General features: G+C 38.7%; 1 protein-coding gene across 5 annotated transcripts in view; it reads right to left on the bottom strand.

Annotated features, from left to right (window-relative positions):
* LOC112112032 (cAMP-regulated phosphoprotein 21) overlaps window positions 1-24,766 on the bottom strand; it is a 265,123-nt gene that overhangs the window by 167,005 nt on the left and 73,352 nt on the right. For 3 of the 5 annotated variants that reach the window (XM_026663465.2, XM_026663468.2, XM_026663469.2), the window contains exon 1: window positions 23,322-23,523. The exons of the other annotated variants lie outside the window; for them this stretch is intronic. The gene's annotated coding sequence lies outside the window, so the exon portion shown is untranslated. Of the gene's footprint in view, window positions 1-23,321; window positions 23,524-24,766 lie in introns of those variants that run through there. 5 annotated transcript variants of the gene reach the window in all.

The following is a 24,766-nucleotide window of genomic DNA, read 5'->3' as shown; positions in this document are numbered from 1 at the left end:
CTCCATATAGCAATCATAAAGCTCAGTTGTTGTTAATGAAGACACACAACTGCGCCCACATTATATGTGAATCCAGCAACACAAAAAACACCCCAAACAAACCAGGAATTCTTCTAATACGTAGACAAGAGGAACACCAAGGGCCTAGCAAGATTCCTAGAATTAAAAGGGCTTCTACCACAACTGTTAAGAGTCATAAAAGATTAATTATCCTAATAGATTTCAACATCTGTGTGGGGGCAATTCATCTGATAGAATAGCCCAAGTCCTTCTATTTTTCTTGACAAACATGGGCTCTCTCTGACCTCTCCTACATAGCTAGCATGCACTAGCCTTCCTTTTAGACTTAGATCACAGAATGGTGGATAACATAACACTCTTCTAGCCAGACCATCATCTCTTCAAAACAGAGACTACGTAATTAAAAGGTAATGACTAAATCGATCAATCAAAATTAGTTCTTTCCCAGAAATCTTGGTTCTGGAAAACAGGACTTCGCAGGGGAAACCCACCCACCCAAAACACCGAAGCATTGGCAAAGTAGAAAAAAATACTGCAGCCAAGTTCTGTTTGAAACATAGGAGGAACTAGTTCCAAAATAACATGCTCCTAGAGATCATAACAGTTGTCTGAACTATGGAAAATGAAAAAAGCATGCAGAAGGCTGGAGTGCCTACTGAGCAAAACCCACTCAGCAGCCACCAAAGGACACATGCTGCAGCCATAAAGGTTGCTTAAACATGTTTGCTTCAGCCAAATAACAGCTCGTACAACACACTTCCATGCAGAAAAAACAACAACCTGCACACACACACACACAAGTCTCACTCACTCCAAAAGAGCTCTCAGCCTACTTCACAGACTAAACAAAAATCAGATAAGACCTCACAGAGACAGAGGAACAATACCTATTCCCTAGTCATTGATGGATTTAGAATTATCACTGAAACAGAAGCCCTAGCAGCTGTGAGGAATGTTCATCCCACCACTCATGAACCTAATTTAATAATATTTAGTAATGAGCTCTTCAATCTAGCAGAGAAAGATAACACAATCCAATGCCTGGAAGTTGAACCTAGACAAATTCAGACTGGAAATAAGGTGTATTTTTTAAACAGTGAGAGTAATTAACTATTGGAACAACTTACCAAGGGTCATGGTGGATTCTCCATCATTGACAATTTTTATATCAAGTTTGGAATTTTTTTTATGAATTATTTTGTGGAAGCCCTATGGCCTGAAATATACAGGAGATCAGAGTAGATGATCACAGTGGTCCTTTCTGGCCTTGGAATCTGTGAATCTATGATTGCTACACTTTGTGGCTGGTGAAGCCCAGAAAAAAAAAAAAAATCTGACCCCCATGATGGGAGAACATTAATGTCTCCTTCAGAGAAGGCAAACTACAAGACATCCTAACAACACAGTAATTCTGAAGCAACCTGTACTTTACACCAATGACCTCACCAGCTGCTGCCCAGTTTCCTGACTCTCTTTTCATGGCAAGGTTTCAAAGCAGCTGGCAAACAAGTTCTAATAGGCTATCCCTCAGAATCAAGTTACAAGCAAGAGCATGACCAAAAAATGCTCCTGTTGGATCTAAAGGATTATCTTCTCATCTATGCTGATGTATCAAATACTAATAACAATTAATCCTATGGAGTCAATTGAATGCACATCGGATTTCGAAGAAGTAGATAGGGGATTCATTCAATGCTCTCAAATCACAATGGGCACCTGTTTGGCCCATGTTATATGGAATCCTACTAGGTTTGTTATCATGCAACCTGCTCTTCAGCACTTCTATAAAATTGCACAGAGAAAACATCAGATGCCATGGACTTATTTGCTAATGATCTGTGGATGACACTCAACTGTAGGTGGCCTGTTCCACTGAGGTCATACAAACATGTCCATCCCACTGGCAGGTACGGGTCACCAGACTGATGAACAGCAGTAGGCAAAAGCTCCACCCAAGAAGGACAGAAGAAAGAAATGTTTTAAGGAACTTGTAGATATTCTCACTTCCCCAAGACCGAAGGTATCAGACAACAGACTGTTAGAATGATACAAAGCTTCATTGTCATGGACTCGCCACAACACTTGAACACATAGATGACCGCAGTGGTGACAAATGACTTCTTCCATCATAAGCTGTCTAGGAAACTGTACTCTTTTCTCTTGGGCAAGAATCTAGTCATGGCAATAGTCACTTTATTCTCCTCCAGCACAGCTTGCAGCAACTTGCTCTGCTGGGGGCTGAATTCAGCAGTCACAAGAGTGAAGCCGATAAAGCACATGGCAGCACATCTCATAATGAACAATGAAGGCAAAATGAACACACCATTCCTGTGATTTCCAGTCTCCACTGGTTTCCCATTTACTTCAGAACAAATTTAAATGTTCTGTTCTTACTGTGATCTTCCAACACCACCAAAGGTACAATGCAACTTGAGAAAGTCCAGGTTTAGACTACCAGATGTGGCGAGGCCAAGAGGTTTCCGTGATCAAACTCCTTGAGAAACAGATCAGACTGAAATCAAGGCTGACTGTGTTCAGACTGAAGCATAAGGCACACCTTTTTGATAAAACCCGTCATCAGGCATGACACCAGGAAATAAATACAATCTTTGAACACAGAACTTTCACCCACATCTGAAAGCCTATGGAAATGAAGAGACAAAAGACACCTTTTCTTGTGGACTATTTTGTTTTCTTCATAATTTTATTTGTTGCTCATATAGGTCATAGGTACCATATAAATGTGATACAATTGATTAAACTAGGGGGAAAGCAGCACAGTCTTCACTTCAAGGTATGTGTCACTGGTGTCCCCTTTTGACTCTATTATTTGCCCTTCTTATATCTATCCTTTATGCCGGTGACATACAGTAGCTCTTTAAGTTTCTGATTCCAGCACCTCATTACCAGCTACAATAGAGGCTATTACTTTGCTAAATTCTTGGGGCTGCGGCTAAACGAAGACACTGACATTTCAGCACACTAAAAATACTTTAATGAGCTACATCAACTTAAAACTCACGCAGCTGTCTGCAAATTTTCCTCTCTTAGTGTGACAAGTTGCACCTAAGATTACGAAAGTTCAAAGGTTAGGAAGAAAACGTTCTTTCATATTTTCCAATTTTACTCTGTACATTTGACAGCACATTGTGCATCACCAGTTTTATATTTCCCCTTTATAGTTAGTTTCCCTTGCTGTTTATGGAGATCTTTCACATAGCAATAGATGAGAGAATATTTATTTTGTTAAGTAGGAAAATGTTACTGGCAGTGGGACTCGGAGGCAAGTGTAATACCTGAAGCAACTCTTAAGTCATGATTCTAAAATGACTTCTAATGATTTCAAGTTAGAGAGACAAGGTGGGTGAGGTAATATCTTTTATTGGACCAACCTGTGTTGGTGAGCGAGACAAGCTTCCAAGCCACAGCTCTATGGAATCTCTCCGGCTTGCTCAGGGGTGGGGGTGGGGGAGGAATGTACATCTGGAGGGATAGTTTAAGTCCATTAAATGTATTTCTATTTCAAGAGACACAACATAAACTCATCTGTACAGCCCTTATTTCCACTGCCAAATGCTTCGCTGGGTGTGTTCTATACTCGAAATTATGTCCTAAGAGAAAAACTCAGGTTGGATCTTTCTTCCATTGTTTCTGGGTTGTCCCACATTGCTGATTATTGGTTCCAGATGTAAAATGGTGATGGCAACATCCCTATAACTCCTACACAATATCTTCTGGGGGCCTTTGGTTCCTAGGTAATCTCCCATAGGAACTGGCTTGGCTTTTGTCCGATGGGGTGTCTCTTGGAAAACAACTCTCCTGAAATGGACTGGCCATGAAGATCTATCAAACTATTTATGGACCTCTAACTTTCCTACAATGCATGCCCTAGACATTTTATATTACTTGACTTTAGAGAGAGAATGTATGTGGTTTATATGAAGCCTGGGACACTGTCATTGAGCATCTTAAAAGCAATAAATTAATTAAAACCAAAAAGACACGAAGGAAGTTTACAAGTAGCTGTCTCTTTGTTTAAGCAATAAGTTACCTTACAGCATTAACAGTTTTGCTTGGATTATAGAACTCATATCAATTTTATATGCCTACTTTAGTTGAATATTGGATATTATTTTTAAGAATTCTGGTTCCTAATTAGATTAATACAGTTTTATTTTTATTTGTGTTTCTCCTCAATTTCTACTTTTTATTTGGCTGTGTGTGTGTGTGTGTGTGTGTGTCTTTTTTCCTAGAAAAAATGAGGAACTATGTCCATTTCCATTACTTGGTAATTACTGACACACTTAAGCATAGTTTTGCATCTTCTGTTACAAACTAACCCCTAGAAACTGGTAGGAAGATTGTGGGGCCAGAGCCTCAATTGACGTAAACTCCATTAGCTATGGTAGTTTGCGCCAGCTGAAAATATCAGCTCTAGTGTCCATACAAAACAAATTAGCATAACATTTCATCTTCTGTAATTAGGAACAGTGAAAATGATGATTTGGTTGAGCAGGGTGAGGCAGATACTGCTTGGACATAAGTAGATGACGAAACAGGACATTATCACTGAATTGTGACAATATACGCACCGATTACAGCAAGTTACATGCTAGTCAATAAAGCTGAAATCCTGCCCTATTTGAAAGGGAAGGGGTGAAAATGCATCTTCAAGCCAACTGGGCTACTCAAATGCTTAATATTAAGCATAAGTGCTTGCTGGATCAAGCCAGAGTGCCCCCCAGCAGCTTGCAAGATCTAGTCGTATATCTGTGTGCCCAAACACCACAACTACACATACAGATTAGGTAATTACATGGGTAAATACAGCAAGCAAACAGCCAAAATAGCTACTGTCTGTGTAAGCAGTTGTACCCAATTTGAGTGCACATTTTACTTGTTCAGACATTTGCATGCGTTTTTTGAAAAGAGTTTCTTAAAATTTTGTTTCTAAATCCACACTTCGTTGTAATGTGAAAACATTACATTTCAGCTCTATTGACTGATACAGACTGTAAAATGAGGAAATACTACACTTAAAGGACTAAATTTATTACAATAATGTTTTCATACTCTACTGGGTTTGTGCCAACTCTTTATTCTTGTATATTGGTTGTCTTCTGTTCTTGCTTGCAAATAAAAAAATAATACATTTTCAAAAATAGATGTGTATATGCTGGATGCTGTCACAGGATGGTCTGGCCCTTTAAGAGGAGTTGGGTTCAACCCCAGCTGTGCCTAGTTATTCACCCCACAGGTGATGGATTTTTGCTTGGGCTGGTGATTAGGTTAGGTGACCAGGCATCATGTGATGTTAGCCTGAGCTAAAGCTTCCTATAAGAGGGAGCTTCTGTGGCAGAGAGAGAGAATAGGAGCTAAAATAACCTAGAGGACATCTTTCTGGAGAGACCTAGCAAAGCTACCCTGCTCAAAAAGATCTGGAGAGAAGATGACTGGATACAAGGGGAAATTTAGGAGAGAGACCTGTGAGGGATGCAGGGATATGACAGAAGGGTCAGTGAAGTAGGCTCTCCTTACCAGCCACAGGGAAAAAGCCTGTTCAGAGGGAATTAGGAGACCAACAGGGGAATAATGAACTAATATGCCTGAAAGAGAAGGCTAGGAAATTCTGGCTTTGATTGAAACTGTTTAATTTTATGTTAATAAAGTAGATCCAGAAGTGGAACACAATTCAAAAGCAAAGTCATGCTGGGCCAGGAGGGAAACAAACAGAGGCAGGCTCTGACATAGGATGAGACAAGACCCTGTTACAGATGCCTCAAACTGTTAATACGCTAGCGGTTCCATCTGCACCTAAAGCAGTATTGCCACTTAAGAATACAACAACTATAGTACTGTGCACCTAAATGAGAATTATTGAGTGGGTTAATGGGAACAGAGAGAAAACATGTTTTCATCCACAGGCCATCAATCTAAACAGCAAGAACATATACAACCCAATTACACAATTAAGAACTTAATTTGGCATCTAAATTTAAGTGCTGTATCTAGACCACGGCGTTGGGTGAAATCCTGGCCCCAATCAAGACAACAGGAGTTTTACCATTGATTCCAATGGAGCAAGGAGTTCATATTTTCATCCTAAAGTTAGCAGGAGTTCTACCTGAGTGTGGCCTGAAAGGTTTGGCTCTTTGTCCTATAGAACGTTATAGCAATGGTGCAGATGATATTTTAAACAAAGTTCTAACATATTAAGAAGTCACACTTAAGAAAAGAAAACCCTAGTTTGAAAATACGTAACAGTAAAGAGTCTCATCCGCTGGCAAATACTATTTCACATAACAAACGTATGTGAATTTTCAAATTTAAATATCACAAAGTCCAAGTAAATCTGTAAGGGCTACCAAATCCTATTTACATAATCATTACATACATTGAAAAAGATTATAAAGGGGGAAAAACAATAACAAACACACATTCATTTTTTAAAATGGGGCAATTATTTCAGAAACATAGTTTTGTCAAGAAAACTGTAATTAATAACGGTGAGACATTAAGGGGGAATTAATGTAATCAATATTTTGTCCTAAGCATCAGTAAAACAAACTTTTATTGCAGTTAATTACAAAAGCCATTATTTGTTTGAACAAAGGAAACAATTATATAGCATCTATCCACAAAGTGCAAATAAGGACGCAAATAGAAGGGGACTCCTGTGCTAATAAGCAAGAAGGCAGTGATTGGTTTGCAACTGCATCAAAAAATTCCCTAATATTTTTGTCAATTTGTTTTGCTCTGCAAAACTGAGCACCTGATTACACAAAGGAGTGCATAAAATCCATTACTTACACTGCACTGAATACTTAAAATTTGTACTTGTGGGAAATGTTTACATGCCTGAAAGGCATTCTTTGAAAAATGACCCTACATGGACTAAGTATAGGTACCGGATATGTGTGACTATGCACTTGAGGACTGATCCAAAGCTGAAATAAAAATCAGCTGAAAGACTCCCATTGACTTCTTTGATGTTTGAGTCAAGTCCTCAAATGTCAACGAGTCCGAGACTTGTGCTTTAATGGATTTATGCACTTGATAGCCTTAGGGTATGTTTATGCTGCAATTAAACACCCGTGGCTGGCTGCATTAACTGATTCAGGCTAATGGGGCTCGGGCTACGGGGCTGTCAAAGTGCAGTATAGATGTTCGGGCTCAGGCTGAAGGCAGGTTCTGGGACCCTCGCTCCTGCCAGAGGTAGACAAACTCTTATTCTAACCTCAAGAGCTTCTTGTTCTAATCTCTCTCCAATAGAGTTTAATTTTCCCTGTTTATAACAAGGGTTTGTTGCCATCCATCCAGATTATACTTGCAATTATTTGGTATGTTTGATTTGAAAAAGTAACTGATGGTAAAAACTGTAAAACAAATAATTATTTCATGCTTAGATATAAAAACATAAAATGTATACATAAGAAAAACAACACGTATGTGGACACCAGTAGGTATAGGTAAATTGTTTCAGGGAAGATATATTAAATATTTCATATATATGGATTTGTTGTCTGAGAACAATACAATATAGTCTAAACTCTGTGTCCCATACTGCTTTAGAAACTAAGAATGGGAAAACTACCTGTTCCAGGGACAAAATTCATAGATTTTTCCTCTCTTCACTATCAGCTTAATATGCAATTTTTAAGGTGACAGGGCACAAGAAATATATATGTAAAATCCTGTCTACAATACAATACCAAATATCATTACATGTTTAATGAGATTGAAATAGCATTTAAAAGCTATTTATAACAATGCCTCACACTTGTGCTGCTGGAAGAGCTAAGTGACTTGAGAGCTAAAGAGAGTTCAAAGTTGCATCATAACACTGACAGTATAAAAAGGAAGAAAAGAAGCAGCAATATCAACATCTCTATTATAGTCATGCAAGTAGTATTTAGAAGGAATACTGCAAATATCATGGTAATGTTGCTTTAGTTATCTAAAGCAAGATCACTATATAACTGCTCTTTATTTTTGTTTTCTTTACTCTGTGACCCTGGTGTGTTATCCAAAAGTTCACTTCTCTCAAGAATTCTTTGAAGTTGCAATGTTTTAGGCTTCTGATATTAAAAGGAAAAGGAAATATTTCCTTGGGATATCTTTGGGATGCCTAATTACATCAGGACTGTCCAGTAATAGAATACCGTATGTTGTAAAGTCTGAATTCAAACCCAGCATGGCAATCAGTAAATGATGATGAATTTCACTTCAATCCTCCTTTCAATCTATTCCATCCCCAACGCTTTTCAAAGTCTTTTCTGAAATTGTTATCTGTGCAATTGATTTTGTCCTCATTGTCCTCAAATTGCCTAGACATTATACAAACATACCTTTCTTTGATCTGGTTATAATTCAGGGGTTCTCAAACTTGGTTGCGGTGCAATGCCCTTCTGACAAAAAAAATTACTACACGACCCCAGGAGGGGGGACCGAAGCCTGAGCCCGCCCGGGGGGCGGGAGGGTAGAGTCCGAGCCCCACCACCCCAGGTGGGGGGGACCAAAGCCGAAGCCTAAGGGCTACAGACCCAGGCAGGGGGCTTGTAACCGGAGCCCTGCAACCCAGGGCTGAAGTCCTCGGGCTTCAGCTTTAGCGCCGGGAGGTGGGGCTCAGGCTTCGGCCCCAGGCCTCAAAAAGTCTAAGCCAGCCATGGCGAATCCATTAAAACAGGGTCCCGACCCACAGTTTGAGAACTGCTGTTATAGTTGGTTGGTTGTTTTTTTTATCTGTGACATGTACGTGATGCTGATGATACATTTTTGTTTGTTTTAAATCAAATCATTTGGGATTCTTCTAAATTCCCTCTGGAATTTTGTTCCAGAACTCCCTTTGTTCAACGGCTTCACAATGTAGAGTGGTGGGAGGAGTCCTATTCTCCTTCCCAGTGGGCATTTTGCATTCTAAAAGTTTTCATGAGGAAAAGAGAATCCAGTGCAAAAGGATGTTCATTGTAAAGGAAATGTAGAACAATGAGGACTTACATTGCTGGGATTTCTCCCTCTGAACTATTGTTCCATGTAAGGCTGAGCCCCCCTCTTTGAAGAGTTTCACATTGTTCAGTACCCCTGTTTGACAGTCTTTACTTCCCTGGGGTTGACCTCCACTTGTGGAGACCTGGCCTTTCATCAAATAGGCATGTTTAGAGGTGTCCTTTCTTTGAGGATATTAACATAGTATAGAGTTCCGTGTTTAATGCCATGACTATAGTTTGAAGACATTCACATTGTTGCGAAGGACTTTTTTTTTTTTTTTTTTTTTTAAAGATACTCATATTGTTAAGATACTTGCATTGGAAAAATGCCCCTGTAAAGATATCTATACTGGGGAGAGGGAAGGAGACAGAGTATTCAGAACTGATTTCTGCAAGTACTGAGGACTTTGGGTTATTTTTATTTTTCTTAATGACCATCAACATCACTTTTCAGTAAAAGGAAATATCTTCATGGAACTCCACACAAAGTACCACAACAAAGTGTTTTTCTGAAATATTTCCAAAAGAAAGACTTTTCTCTGTATGCCACTGACCATTTCAATTAAAGTCCTTGATGTATTTTACCACTCTAAGAATGTTCTAAATCCCACAGAGAAGGAGACAGGCAATGACTGCATTAATAATAAGCACTGCAGACAGTGATTATATTTTATTTAAGAGCAAAACAAATGGACCAAAAATACGCAGGATCCTGAACACACAAGTCAAAACATTGAGCTAATAGATGCAGAGAGCAGCAAAGAGCACTACAGACAATTCTTGTCAAGATCATTGTCCACTAACTAGTCAGAATTTCACTTTCATGTTCTATTTACTGAGATGAGTCAAGTCACAGAAACAAACATGCTGCCTTGAATTTTCCTTATGCTACTCCACACCTGTACTTACTAATACAACCCTACACTGGGATAGTCTGTTTTTGGAGAGTTCATACTAATGCTAATGGAAGTTAAATGTGTCCTTCATTCAGATTTTATATCCTTTTGAATCAGGCATGCTCCTTGTTCTCTTGTATTGTAAGGGTGACCCCCTTTTCCATAATGGGACTCCTTTCCATTTAGCAACACAGGAATGGAGGTTGCACCCCACGTCCCCATGGCAGAGAACCCTTATTCTATTCAATATCACAAATGAATTTTATCAAGGTGGTGATCAGGAAAAGGTCTGTCAAATTGTTAAATGTAAAACTTCCATTGTCTTTCTTCATTGAAAAAAAATATATATATGTACCTAAGTTTGAGCCTTCACTGCACTTTTCCATTTTTTTTCCTTCATGGAAAGTGGGGGGGAAAGAGTCCTTACATTTCCATGTTAGAGCCCTAAAAATCCCACTATTTTTTTAAACAGAAGACTATCTCAATTTTCGATCCTCAGTGAGTGATACTATTCACCGTCCCTATACTCACCCTGCCAAAAATATCTATACTCTTTATAGAATTTCATCAACTTCATACTCTCCTGGCTTCAAAACTTAAACTTTGGCTCATTTCTTCTTAACCCAGCAAGCTTTCATCTCCTCAGCATCTTATGAAGACTCCTCCAAATGACTCCCCTACCTAGCACCTGATCCTAATAGCAGCAGTAGTGGTGGCAGGTGGGTTGTCCTATGACCTCTGCTGATATCAGTGGTATCAGGCAAGTCATCCTGCAGTGTCTGGCTGAGGCTGATAAAGTGGGAGCACACATCCCTTCCAGTGGGGGCTTGGTGGTCAGCTGGTGAATGGGTCTCCTTTTCATTTCTTGAGGAGAACAGGCCTTCTCTGACCCGCACTGGCCTTCACCTCCTCTAGATGGTGTAGGGGGTGGAGGAGCATGTCTCCTTGGCTCCTTTCCAGGACCAGTTTTTCATACTATTGGATGAGCCTGGGAAGTATCAGTGGAGAAAGATTTGCAGAAGCAGCTAGTGAACTCCCACTCAGTACAGCAGCAATTTGGTCCCATGTGTTCTCCTCCTCAGCATGCTGCTGCAGTGGCAGGTGAGGGATGGGGTGGGGGCTGCAGAGACTACATGGTTCGTCTCCCTTTTGCACCTAGAGAGACAGGGGGACATCAGGGTGCTGTGTAAAAAGGTAGTTCCCTTGCAGCTGCAGCCTCACTCACAGCAATATGGGTACACTTAGATAGCGCTGAAAATTTTAACAGAGCCTTTTGCATTTTTGGGATGGCTGCAAAGAAGTGTTTTGCTCCCTCTCCCTCAAATGTAATCTAATTTCTGTCCATGATTGTCACTCCACTATGCATAGGACTGGCATGAGGATTTGGGAAAGGTTTAGTGAGTTTATCCTTTGGGATACACTCAAAACTTATTCATTTTATATGTGTGCGGAGAGTGTGATCTTTAAACTACACCCGCCTCCTGTTTACAGAATTAGAGCCCTGTTGCATATTCTTTTCATTCATAGCATTTGGTTTATATTGATTAACATTTTCAAGTCTATCTTTGCAAGGTATACAGTTAGAGACTTGCATTTTTGTTAATAAGAGTGGACATTTTCCTTTATAGGGCCTGCAAGTTGCTCGTGTTTAAAAACAGCTCACACCAGCCTCTTCCAGGTCACCAGTATGGCCCTCCAACATGTACACACATTCACAAGGTCTTATGTCACAATTATCAGTCTAGTCAAGGACTGCGCAGGACTCTTTTTAGAGTTCCATCAGTGTGTTGCTCCTGAAGTCCAGATACTGGCACCTTTATCTGTGGTGAGTAGAACCTTAATGGCAAGTGATCCCATTGAAACAAAGGATTATTCAGTAAAGGTGGCAGAATTTTGTCTTCAGTTGGCCAGAGAGGCCTACCGTTCTATGCCATATTAGAGTTAACTGAATAGATGCTGCATCACTCCCAGCCGGGTATCAGACCACAACAGAAATCATCCATGCCTCCCCTATTTCACCTCGGCAGACAATTCCCCATATCTATTTATTACTTCTTGTCACTAGTCTGTGTTATTTTCATGCCAGAACTAAACAGTATAGAGGATGCATAGTGATTTAGGCACTCTCAGTGATCAGAATACTGAAAAGTGAATAAATTAGATTGGTAAACGGGCAGCTGAAAATAAGAAGTTCTCCTGCTACATGTTAACAGCAGTAAAGAAATAAAATGGGTAGGAGGAAAAAAGTTAGATTTAAAGAAAGATTGAGTCTTAGGCACTATAAACAAATTCTGCTTTTTCAAAGATCCGCATATCTAGCTTGCAATTTATGGCAAATCTCTACATAAAATTTCAACTGGACATTGCTGTTCAATTTTTGTGAATCCCTGTCTCTACATGGGGTTTCTAATTACACACGTCTCTAAAATGTGGTATGGCTTACCGCTGCCAATGAATCTCTACTTCAACTGTTGATATCTATCATGTATCTTAAAAGTTGTGCAATCCTGAACAAGCTTCCTAGTCAGCTAGCTCCCCCGCCCCCAACAAACATAACCTAGGTCCACAAAGTAACTATGATTATTATTATGTAAAGCGTGCATAATCTTCAATTCATGGTGCAGGATATAAGTTTATCCAACATTTATATTGTATATAATACAATACAAATCTCCATATAATAATTTAACCCAATTCTTATTACCCAAAAGTGACAGCTAAAGTTACAAACTACACCTAGTTCAAAAATACACTGCATCTGACCATTATTTTATGTTCTGTTGTAGCAATTGCAGCATTTCATGGCCACACCTTAGTGAGCAGTCCACAGCCAGAGAGCTTGCATGTAAAATGCCTTTCATATCACAGAAATGCTGTAATAGCCTCTCACAATTTTGTGCAATTTCTATTCTACTTTGTTCTTCAAGCAACTGAGTAAAATGAAGGGATATGACAAATATTACTGATCAAGAATGAAAAAATAACCTACATTAATGGAGAGGGACATCAGGACACAAAATCCTCCAAGGAGCATCATAAGTCCACATGATTTCACTGACCTCCGGAATCTGGATTTAGAGCTCCGAGTTAGCAGAAGGATGTATAAAAATTCATGAAACTAAACAAATTAATTTTAGCTGCACATCTGAAGAGGCTCCAAAGCATAAATTATTCCTTAACAATTAAATTGTAAGATCTTCCTTTTTACAGACAAACATATCAGAAATAACTTGTCTGAAGAAAATGCACATTTTTAGCTAGACCATACTTCCTCCTAAAGATCCAACAAAACAAACACGACGAGCCTGGGAATCCTCCACTCTTTGAAACATGGTGGAATATTTTGTATAACATGCTTTAAAACAAACTGCATCCCATAGTGCTTTAAAGAGTTAAATAATTCAGGACTGCCCAGTGCATTAAATTAGAAAATAAGTGTAAGTTCATTGTATGATGAATAAAATACAATATAAGGCATGTAATTAATTTCAGAGAAAAATTAAAAGGCATCAGCAAAAGAGGGTAAATAAATTCTGAGATATTTGAAAAGTGCTAGAGAGCTGATGAGATAAAGGAAAGCTGTTTCAAGTGGCGCAATCTGAAAAGGAAAAAGCACTTGCACTAAGGGTAGTAAGACTCCATGAAGGAACAGAAAGTTAGACGAGTGGAGGGGGACTGGTAGGGAAGTAGAGACACAGGTACAAGTAGGCAGAAGGTCATAGATGAAGGATTTTAATTTATGATTGTTTAAAAAAAAATGTTAAGCATGCAAGGTTCTCGGTTATTTAACTTACTATATTTTTGCAGCATAGATGCGGAACTAGGGCTGCTGGGGGTGCTCCTGAACCCCCTGGCTTAAAGTTGTTTCCATCATATACAGGATTTACAGTTTGGTTCAATGGTTCTCAGTACCTCCACTATACAAATTGTTCCAGCACCCCTGTTTTTCAGAGATCCTTCAAGAAAAGGAAGGTCTTGTGATTCAGGTACCAGAGTGAGACTCAAGAAGACCTGGGGTCAATTCCCAGCTCTGCCATATGCTTCCTCTGTGACCTTGGGCAAATTACTTAGACTCCCCGTGCCTCGACTCCCCATCTGTAAAATTGGGATAAAATAGTACATCCTTCCTCCCATCCATTGTCCATTTTGTCCATTTATATTGTTGTGTAGACTCTTTGGGGCAGGGACTGTGTCTTATTATGTCTTTCTACAGTACATAGCACAACAGAACCCCAACCTTGTCAGAACTTCTAGCTGCTACTAACACACTTCAATGGAACAGGACTATCGTGCTTCAAAAATATGTAGTGTTACTTTTTGATTTTTCCTTGTTCTAATCTGATATTCTATTCAAATATTTAGCAGCTATACTCTCTGGCTAATAAATTCTGTACCAATACCAATTACACTTGGAAGTGCCCCATCTATTGTGTTATTTAAGACAAGACTAAAGAATTATATGTTTGCTGTAGTTTTGCCTAGGTTCTTAGTTGATTAGAACTTGTTGAAATTTTTCATATTTTGCTTAATTTTATTTATCAGCAAAAAACAAAAACAAAGGAGAAAAATGAGCAATGCATCTTCTTTTTTCTGATAAGTATTGATACTTTATTGAATTTAGATGTATAGCGACTTGCAACATTGATAAGGACACAAGATGCCCAAAGAAAATGCATCTTGGCTTTTCATCCCCCCGGATATTGAACATAATGACAACTGAGAATAAAGTTAGTAATGACTTTCTGACCATAACATTCTTGAAGAAATTATATGTAAAGGAACAATCATAATTAGTGAGTCCCCCTTTCTTCCCCTTTCTGGAAAAAAAAAAGTATATACATATGCATGGAGAGTAACAAATACATCAAAGAAACACATGGCTTTGAAAAAGACATATGCCTGCCACATTCTTCTCCTGAATTGTGGGAATGGGAATGGTAGCAATGCAGTAGAGGACAAGGCTAGCTAAAAGGTGAGCAGACGGAGCATCCATGGGAACTAGAGCTCAAACATTATGGATACCTGTGCAGTCACAAGAACTTGACAGCCATCCATGCTCCCCTCCCCTCCCCCTACACACACACACACACACACACGCCATCTCTGACAGCACAGTTAAAAGTTGCTAAAATGCTGCATTGGCATTTGTTTCCCACAACTTGCTGCGTGCTCCCAACTTCTCCATTAGCACTGGAAAGTCATAGAGGAGAAGAGTTTACATAGACACAGTTGACATTACATCATGCACAGACCTCATCCTGGCCTTTTATGCAGGGGTAAGTGTCACCTCGAGTATATGGCCCCCTCAACATGAACAGAACAGATTAAGGATACCCCTATACTTCTTCTTGTAAAGCAATCCAAAGTCTTCATTGACACATCAGTGCTAATTTACTTTTTTAATATCTGCTAAACATGATTCTTTAGTTCCATTTGCAGCCCACATAGTAGTCCTAGGTAATCCTTCCTGTTATTTATTATTATACCATAGTAACTAAATATATTAATATATAATACCTTGGTCAAATATGATAAAATTTATTAATTTATTTGACCTAGTCTTTGTCCTATACAGCAAGGAAAGATCTCCTTCCCCAGCAATTATATCAGAACCAGAAATAGGTTTGCAATTGTCTACAATATTTTGCATTATATTGTGCTGGAAACAGATAAATGAGAGCATATATTCTGACAGTGTACTTTAATATGCCTTTTTAAAAGTTATTATGCTTACTTTACAGATCTATGTAGACAATTTTTTCTATCATTTGAAGGTGGTCTTAATTTTTCTGAAATGAATACAGAAAGTATGAAAGTCAAACCGCCTTCCTTTAAAACATGATGGATTATGAAATGCATGATTTATAAATGATAAAACTATCAGATATTTCCAGGGTTCACATTAAAAATGGTGGCCTACTGTAAAAAGTGAACAGTTTATTTGATGTGTTTCTCTTAAAGCTTTTATGACATCATAAACTTTTCTGACTCCATGACAAGTATTTTCTAACACATTAAGCAAGCTAGTTCAAATTATTCTTAATGTTATGCCTCTGGTAATAAATTTAGAAGGTGGCATTTCACCTCAGAAATGGAACAGTATTATTTTAAACAGAAATATAATTAAATTGTGTGCTCAAATGACCTCCACACCTTGAAGGTTGGTTTGCACTGCAACAATTCAGTATTTACTTTACTGCAACTGAAAGTAAAAAGTTCAATAACATGAATGGTTGCACTGTCCTAATTCCCCATCCCTGTTATTAAAACCCACATTACTACAATGTTTAATATAAGAAGACGAATCAGGATGTCCTAGGTAAAATTCCCCATTGATTTCAATGGGACACTGATCAGTTAAGTGCTTGCACTATCAAACCCAAAACAGTAAACGGTTCATCTGACCATGAACAATTTGACTATTACTTATAAAGTTGATATGATGGCTGTAATCTTTGTAATTCACACACTATGGTCTCATTCATCAGAAAAAGTTCTGTCGCATTCTCTTTACTTTTGGCCCCATTGTGACTCCCAGGCTGATGCTAAACGGGGCACTGCACCACAAGAAGCCCCATTACAGTCAATAAGACTCACCATAAGTAAAGCTGTTACTATCTGATCCTTATTCTGTAAATCAGTGGTTTTCAACCTGTGGTACATGGACCCCTAGGGGTCCGCAAACTATATCTAAGGTATACAAAGTAGTCTGCAACTCCATTCAAAATTTTTTAGGGGGTCCGCAAATGAAAAAAAAGTTTAGAAAACCATTGCTGTAAATGACAGTCAGAATTTGTAATATGTTCTAAGTATATCTACTGTGTTCAATACAACAAAGAGCTCAACTCATAATGCAACAAAAATATAAAACACTGCAATGCACAGGAAATTAAAATGTACCAGTGTGCTGTTGATCACAGGATTCACATTAGATATGGAAGCCTTATTTTCACGAATCCAGTGAAATCACTGCTTTTTGCCAATTAGGTACTGGATAAAAAGAAGCCTGAAAGCAATTGGAGGTTCACATATTTGATTTGAGTATTTTAGCATAGAGTGAGAACAATAGGACAAAGATAGCAAAACTTTGTGAGCCTGGAATAAAAATTGTGCATTAAAGTGTTCCCCCCTCTCAACACTCTTCTTCCTTCAATTCACAAGCTTGAGGCCTTCTGGTTTAGAAAAAGGTAGCTTTTACCCATCTGGGGACTTTTCCAAGCTCAAACAGCTTTAATATTTATGAAATGTTTATACAGTACCTGCAGTTGATATATTCCCTAAAACAAAACTGGAAACATATCAACAAGCACTAAGATATTGGAGGGGTTTTTTTTATGGTTGGGGTTTTTTAGTAGCTTGCCTTCCCCTCCCACCACCCCTTTAAATTGTGAGTCACCACCTGGAAGGAAGATCAGAAGCAGATGTCTTTTTCACTGCAAGTACAATAAAAAATGTGCCAGTTTCTCTGTGGGCAGCTCTTTGTGTTTCACTTACCAAAAAATTTTACTTTTCCTCTGACTCAGTTTAATATACAGAATATGAACGATCACATCTAGAAACCTATATTTGCTTACAAATTACTCAGAAATCCATTGCTTTACAACACTAACTATCCAAACCATAAATGTGTTCCCAGACATTGCTGCTTGTGTGTGTGTGTGTGTGTGTGTCAGTTAAAATTGTGTTGTATTATATCTGTATAGAAAAAAAACTTCATGGCTTCTTGAAAATGCAGTAGAAAAACATATTACAGTATCTAAGATTTTCAACCATGCTTATCACAATGGTGACTAGTCACTTAACCTTAAAATTCCCTTAACTGATGCCTATAAAATCTAAAATCATGTTTATTTTATTTATTCCGGCTTTCTCCGTCTCCCTACATTAAGTTCCTTTTCTCTTAGTAAGAGTTAATTTAGGAGTAGAAATGCAAATAAACAAACATCATATGAGAATGTGTTTTCAGATACTGGCTTATCATATTATTTAGGTATCTAGATATATCTAAAGTAATTCCATTAAATATACCATTGTATGATCCAAAATGGTAAACAGATTTTAAAAAGGGACAGCTTTCCAGTAATATCCTTCTCCTAGAATAAATTAAAGGATTTATTGCTGAAGTATTATTGGAAAGACTGGAAACTGTGTTAATAAAAAGGAAGAGCTAGGTACACAAAACTGTAGTATAATTAACAAAAAGCTTGTGTTAGGACAATTTTATGAGGATCCTGTGGATTTTTTTTTGCAGAAGTGTCACTCTCAGCCACAGTCTCTTTTCATGAGCTTTATGAGCAGATATGGCAAACATTAAACATTAATGTATTTGTTTTGTGTGTTCTTAGATTCTAAACAAAAAAAATCAAGCTAAGGAAAGATATAGAAAACATTATACTTACAGGGAAACCATATGCAGGAAAATGTTACTGACAAATTTACATAGTGTACATCCACCATATGTTCTAATCCATGGAATCTACAATTGGAGGTACTCAAACTGGAAACCCAAGTCAAGCAAATATAAGTAGCTGTATGTAAATGTTATACCTAAGTATTTTGGGCCTCCATAGACAAATTGGTACAAATTCAGCAAGAACAGAATGTACAAATAAGTTCTTCACTGTCCCAGTAAAAAACAGTACCATAATCTTCACCTGTCTTTTATTTTTTCTAGAAAAGCATACACACGCGTACCATAATTATGTCATCATTATAATGTTGACCTTTCCAGCTAGCAGTTAACCTTATGGTGGAGTTTGCGGTACTGCCCTATAATAAGTATCCTACTAGAAACATTTCTTAACATGGAATTATCAACTATCCAATTCATAACTTACAATGGCGTACCTATATATATATATATATATGTGCTATTCATAAAAAACTAAAATTATCAGTTATCCAGACCATTGATTACTTGTGTCAAAGGTGCCTTATTTGCCAGTTAGGCACAATTTTTAAAAAAAAATTAGAAAAAATTATAAAAATTATACAACTATATACACAACATGATTTTTAATGTCGTTTTTTTTTTATCTATGTCTTTCTGAAAGCCATCTTGACAGCATATCAGAAATGCTAAAATTTTGAAAAACTAAGCAACAGCAATAAGACAGAAAGCATTGTCTGTTAGTTAAAGCACAGGAATGTGAGTTGGGACAGGGTTCTTTTTCAGGCCGTGTCGCAAACTAGCTATGTGAGTTTGGACAGGTCGCTTAAATCATTCTGTGCCTCAGTTTACCCATCCTTACAATGGGGAAAGTCATACTTACCTGCATCACAGGGATGGTGTAAGGCTTAATTAAGCAAGCTTTGGGATGGAAAGTACTACAGAAGTGCACATTACCATATGCAAAGATATGCTTGTCTGTATCTAGTGTTTCTAGGATTTCTTCAGAACCGCTCACTTTCCACTGGAATTTACACAATCCTTCGCACTTATGCCTTTTAATTTAATATATGTTTCATTCTTCAGGATGAAAAACAATGACACGCTTGTTTGAGTTACTACCTGCACAGAACAAAACTTCACATCTAATAAATGAATGAGCAAAGGGACAAAAAGAGTTTGCAAGTTGATTGGTATTGCAGTTACATTAATTTTCAACTGACCAATCTTTAATAATAAATTACTTAAAAATTCATAGCATTCCCTTTAAATGATCATTTGAGTTACAAACTCTCTTTACATCTAAATAAAGACATTGGGCTAAAAAGTCTCCCATTGTTTTCAACAAGCTTTGTACAAAGCCATTATTTTGTGAGTACTCCCTATGTGCCAGGTACTGCCAACCTTGCACACACTATATAGTTCCTTACTCGGCAACTAATCCCACAGAAATCCATGGTGCTACTCATGGAGTAAGCTGCTACTCAATGTGAGTCTGGATAGTAGAATCTGGTACATTATAAATGGTAGGCCAGATCATCAGCTGGTGCAAATCAACACAGCTCTACTAAAGTCGATGGAGCTACACCAATTTACAGCAGCTAAAAATTCATCCCGGTATTTGTGACACTGACGCAACCTTTGGACCAGATCCCGCATTCCTTCTATGTGTGCACAAGGAACTCAAGATTACACTCTATGAGAAAGTGATTCTAGAATTAGTGTTCCTTTTTACTCATAATTCTAAGCTAAAATACTTGATTACACCATATTACACTTTAACTGGGTGGAAACCAAGAACATATTGTAATTTAAAACTTCTTATATCCTTTTCGTTTTATTTTTTTCGCTACTCCATATTAGTGTTTTATTAGGACAACTTCCGCTTGCCTTACTCATGCAAGTAGTCCCAGTGATGTCTTGGGGATAACTTGCATCCTTAGAGCGAGCTCAATTTGGTGTCTGATTACTCTGCATGGGTCAAGTTTCAAAGACACTTTTGTACTATAGTTGTGTTATTTCCTACAATGAGAATTGTGTTAATTTTCTCATTGATCTAATTCTGTTCTTTATATTGTCTAAGTCATTTCTTTTCTTAGGGTCTGATCTCACGAATCCTTGCTCAAATGAATATCCCTTACTTGCATACTTAACCCCAAGGCAATCAACAGGACTACACAGATTTAAGGACTAGCTACACGAATGTTTGCAGGATTGGACCCTAAAAATTACTTAGACCAATATTTTGTAATACTGTAGGGACAGTAGCAGGAGAACAAAATTATTGTATATGTGACATCTTTAATCAAGGACTAGCCTCTTTATACAATGCTGGATACGTGGATTGCTGCAAATAGCCAATGAATATTTTTCCGGTTACAGATTTATGGAACACTTCCCCGTAAAGAAAAGCATTTTAAAAGAGTATCTAGACATATATTTGCATAATGATATTCGCTGTAATAAATCTATAGGCATTTTCTTTTCCTCACATATGTCACTAGAGGTTTAGAGTTGTTTGCTTTCTGAAAATATTACATGCTATGTGGTATTCATTGAAACAACTTTTAAGTTCTGAAAGGCAGAAAAACTCAGAAACTTCTGCTTCTGACTGCTATCGCCATAAAATGTACACCATTTAAACAACAGAAGTGAGCACTAAATTCACAAGAAAACAGGTACATTTAAAAAATATTTCTTAAAATAATGTTATTTCATCATTAAACATTTCACCATGAAATGATCTGCATCAAAATGGGATAATTTTCTTTAGATAATATCTTTGTATAAATGTCAGAATATACAGATTAATCAACAGTTCCGTAAAGCAACAATTTCTATCCACCGTTTACGTCTTCTACAACTTTTAAGGTACTTTTTTATTTTTAAAAATTCTTTTTAGACCCCCCCCAAAAAGAGTTTATTTAAAACATCGACTCAATCAGCTTTTTGTTATAATTGAATTTTCATTTATATAAGACTAATATAAATATATTGAAAGGATTTGAATAATAATCACCATATCCCATTGTCCGCTTTTACCTTTGCAATTTTCCTTTTTCAGTATCCATAACCAATCATTGCTCTGCTCTTCCATTATGCTTCCTTCATTGCAGAGTGAGAAGCTTCTTCATTAAATAGCATTAAAAATAGAACACACCCGAACTCCCAAGCGGAGCATGCTCTAACAGTGCTAATGCCACAGTTCTCAAGGTAACCATGCTCAGTTGGGAACTGAGAGGCAAAGTCAAGGTGAGATTAGTAATTTGCAAGCCTAATTGTGCACACAAACTTGCCTTGATCCATGATGAAGACTGTTAAAACAAAAATTAGTGTGCAGTTAAATTACGTGACTGAAAAGTTGAAGGCCAGCTTAACAATTTTCCCCCCTCCCCACCCCAACAACTAACTTTAATTCTTTGTACTTGGTTAAAATTTGCAGAGTCAATTTTGGAGGATTGTAAGAGAAATACATATTGATTCATACATCTAGTTAAGTGCAGTGTCAGAAGCATCACAGCGGCAAATCAAACCACCTACTGTGTTGATATCTGCTCATTTGGTTTCATTACTCAATATGTTTACAGGACTGTCATGTTACAGTAACACTGGGATGCATTTTAAAAAAAACGCAATGTATACACCCGGGGAGCAGGGAGACAACAGACTCACTATAGAAACATGAACTAGAAATGTGGGGATATTCCAGGTGGTTAAAACAGTATGTAAACTAAATAACAATAATAACAACATTAACAAAGTTGCACAAGAATGGGTGCACAGAATGAGTACATGCCTTGTTTATATCTATAAACAATGCAGTTGAAACAATACACATTCAAATATGCAATTTTTTAATAAACAGCAGCAACACAGTAACATTCACTATTTATGAACATGGTAAACTGCTAAAAATTTTAACATTAAACTTATGGCTTCCAGACTATTATTCTCTTGCATGATCACAATATTATAAAATAATGATGCTAACAAAGCACATGGTACATGTTTTGCCAAACAAAATTACTATCCAGTAGGAATACTCAAGTATTAAACCGTCCCAAATGTTTTTCCTTCTAGCAAAGGTAATGCAAAAATCATCCCAATTTTTTCATTAATTTTCACAAATCAATAGGTAAGTGTTTAAAGCTTTGATTACTAAAACAGTTGTTAGAATGACTGCCTCTTTCTGTATTTCTTATTAAAATTGCTATTTGAAATTTCTTTATAAGGTTGAACTCAATTTCTGAAAAGCAGACTGGAGCTAATTATTTTAACTTACTAAAATTGGACAATTACTATTACCCAAAATGCCCTACCATAAAACAATGCTCCTGAAAGATCCTGCAGCACCTATTACCACCTCGATCATCTTGTATTCCCCCCAGTTTTAATGTAATTCTTAAATTATCTGCCATCTGTTATTTACTATGCCACGCAAATGAAACATTTATGGTCTGAATAATAACACTGCATATATAGCATCCACTTTATATTTAGCTATCAGAAATGTGTCCGACCTCACCAGGAAAACTTTCTAAACATCTGTCCATATCTTTCCATGTGAACTCTACACAAGGTACAACATTACATACAACATCAAGAAATAAATTAAAACAGCTTTTTTAAATGGCAAATTCATATTTTATTTTGTAAAAACCCAGATACTACAGTGCTCCTGTGCAATACTCAGTTACCAGTCTAGCAATTTCCGAACCAATATCCCCTCTTCCACTAAAATATGAATCTAATGTTGTTGTAAATATCACATCTTAAAGTGGGAGCCTTGAAGTAACCATAGATCATTGCATACTGTATGCAATAAACACAAACCTTTGTTCTATTTCTCTGCTCCTCAATCTCCAACACTTAAGCCACGCTGACCTCAAAAATTAAAAATTTGAGGGAGGGTGGGGATGATTTCAACAAAATGACAGAAAACACATGCAAGGGGTGGGGTGGGGGAAGACAACATCATAACAACAAAGAACACACAGCACACGGAGGTCCACAGCTTTTTGGATTTACCTTGCCAGCACACTGGATCTGCCCCCAGCTTCTTGGTGGTGTGGGGCTTTTTTGGCGTGTGTGTTTATGTTGCTGCAGCTATGGTGCTGTTACAGTACAGTGGCTGTCTTCCTGAAAGACATGGTCTCTGCCTCCTCCTCCTCCGCCTCGCCCCCTTTGCTACTCGGGAGGAGACGCTACTTCTCTGGGCGCGTGGGTCTGTCTGACTCGCCGGGCTGGCTCCCACTGCCTCTCTGTCTCCCTCTCTCTGCTGTGCCGCTGTCTATCCCTCCCTCTCGCTGCCCTTTATGTATCCCTCTGTCTGTCCTCCCTGCGCTGCCTGTCCTCTCGCTCTATCCCCGACTCTGGCTCTTATCGCGGGCTGTCCTCTCCGCCTGGCTGGCTCTCGCTGCCTGTCCCCTCTCTGCTGCCTCTCTCGCAGTCTGCGCTGCCCGCCTGCGAGGCTCCCTCTCTTTCTCCCTCTCCCCGCCCACGCTGCGGCGCGCGGCGCCTGGGACCCGAGGCAGCGCGTTCTGCTCGCGCCGGCTCCGCTCGGCTCCCCGCGCGCTGCCCCGGCTCATGCTGGCTCGACCCCGGCCGCCGCCGCAGCAGCTGCCAGCGACTCCGCCGCGGCGGCTGCCATTGGCCGGGTCGTGTCCCCTTCCTCCCCAATCCCTCACCCTTACGCCGCGGAGAGGGAGAGGCGCTGCCCGAGCTGCAGCGTGTGTAATGTGTGTGTTTCCTGCACGTTGTGCCATCCATTCACGCTGCCCCCCGCCCAGCCCCGAGCAGACAAAGCCCACGGACACTCATTGATCTCTGGCAATTTCTTGGGTTTGGCTCACCCCCTCTCCTTTCCGCACCCCTCCACCCCACACCAAAAAAAAAAAAAAAAAAAAAAAAGTGGCCCCTTGACGCTGGAAGACAGTTTAGCGCAGGTTTGGGGAGAGGAGGATTAATCATTATTGTTGGTGGTGTTGCTCCGTGCAATTTGACAGCATCTGCACTGATCAGCGGAGCTGGTGGAGGAAAAAGACACTGCAGCAGGTTGTTGGGTGGGAGCGGATAAGCCCCCTGAAAAGGGGGCACATGAATGATCCCCTCTTTTCCTCCCCCCCTCACCGCTGCAGGGCTGCAGCTAGTTTCTCATTTGATCATATTTCTTTAAGAGTTTTGCTGCACGCAGTAAAGCAGAGAGAAACATTTCTAAAAGATCACCCCTTTTGACAAGTGCAGCCCCGTTTGCCCAGTTGAATACATCCAGCCGTTCATTCTGCCCCCAGCAGAGAAAAGGGCATTTACCTCTTTGCCAGGTGGTTATTAATATGCACCAAAATTATAGCTGTACTGTACAGTCCCAGCTGTAATAGCCATAGATCATTTAGAGCAGATCCAGCAATTCAGCTGCTGGAAATGCATGCTCTGTGAATAATCGTGTATATAGTACAATGCCCCATATTACAATA

Source organism: Terrapene carolina, unplaced genomic scaffold (genome assembly GCF_002925995.2).
Source record: "Terrapene carolina triunguis isolate 2854851 unplaced genomic scaffold, T_m_triunguis-2.0 Scaffold33715, whole genome shotgun sequence".
NCBI lineage: Eukaryota > Metazoa > Chordata > Testudines > Emydidae > Terrapene > Terrapene triunguis.
Note: the sequence above shows the minus strand (reverse complement) of the source record. Positions and strands in the feature narration are given on the sequence as shown.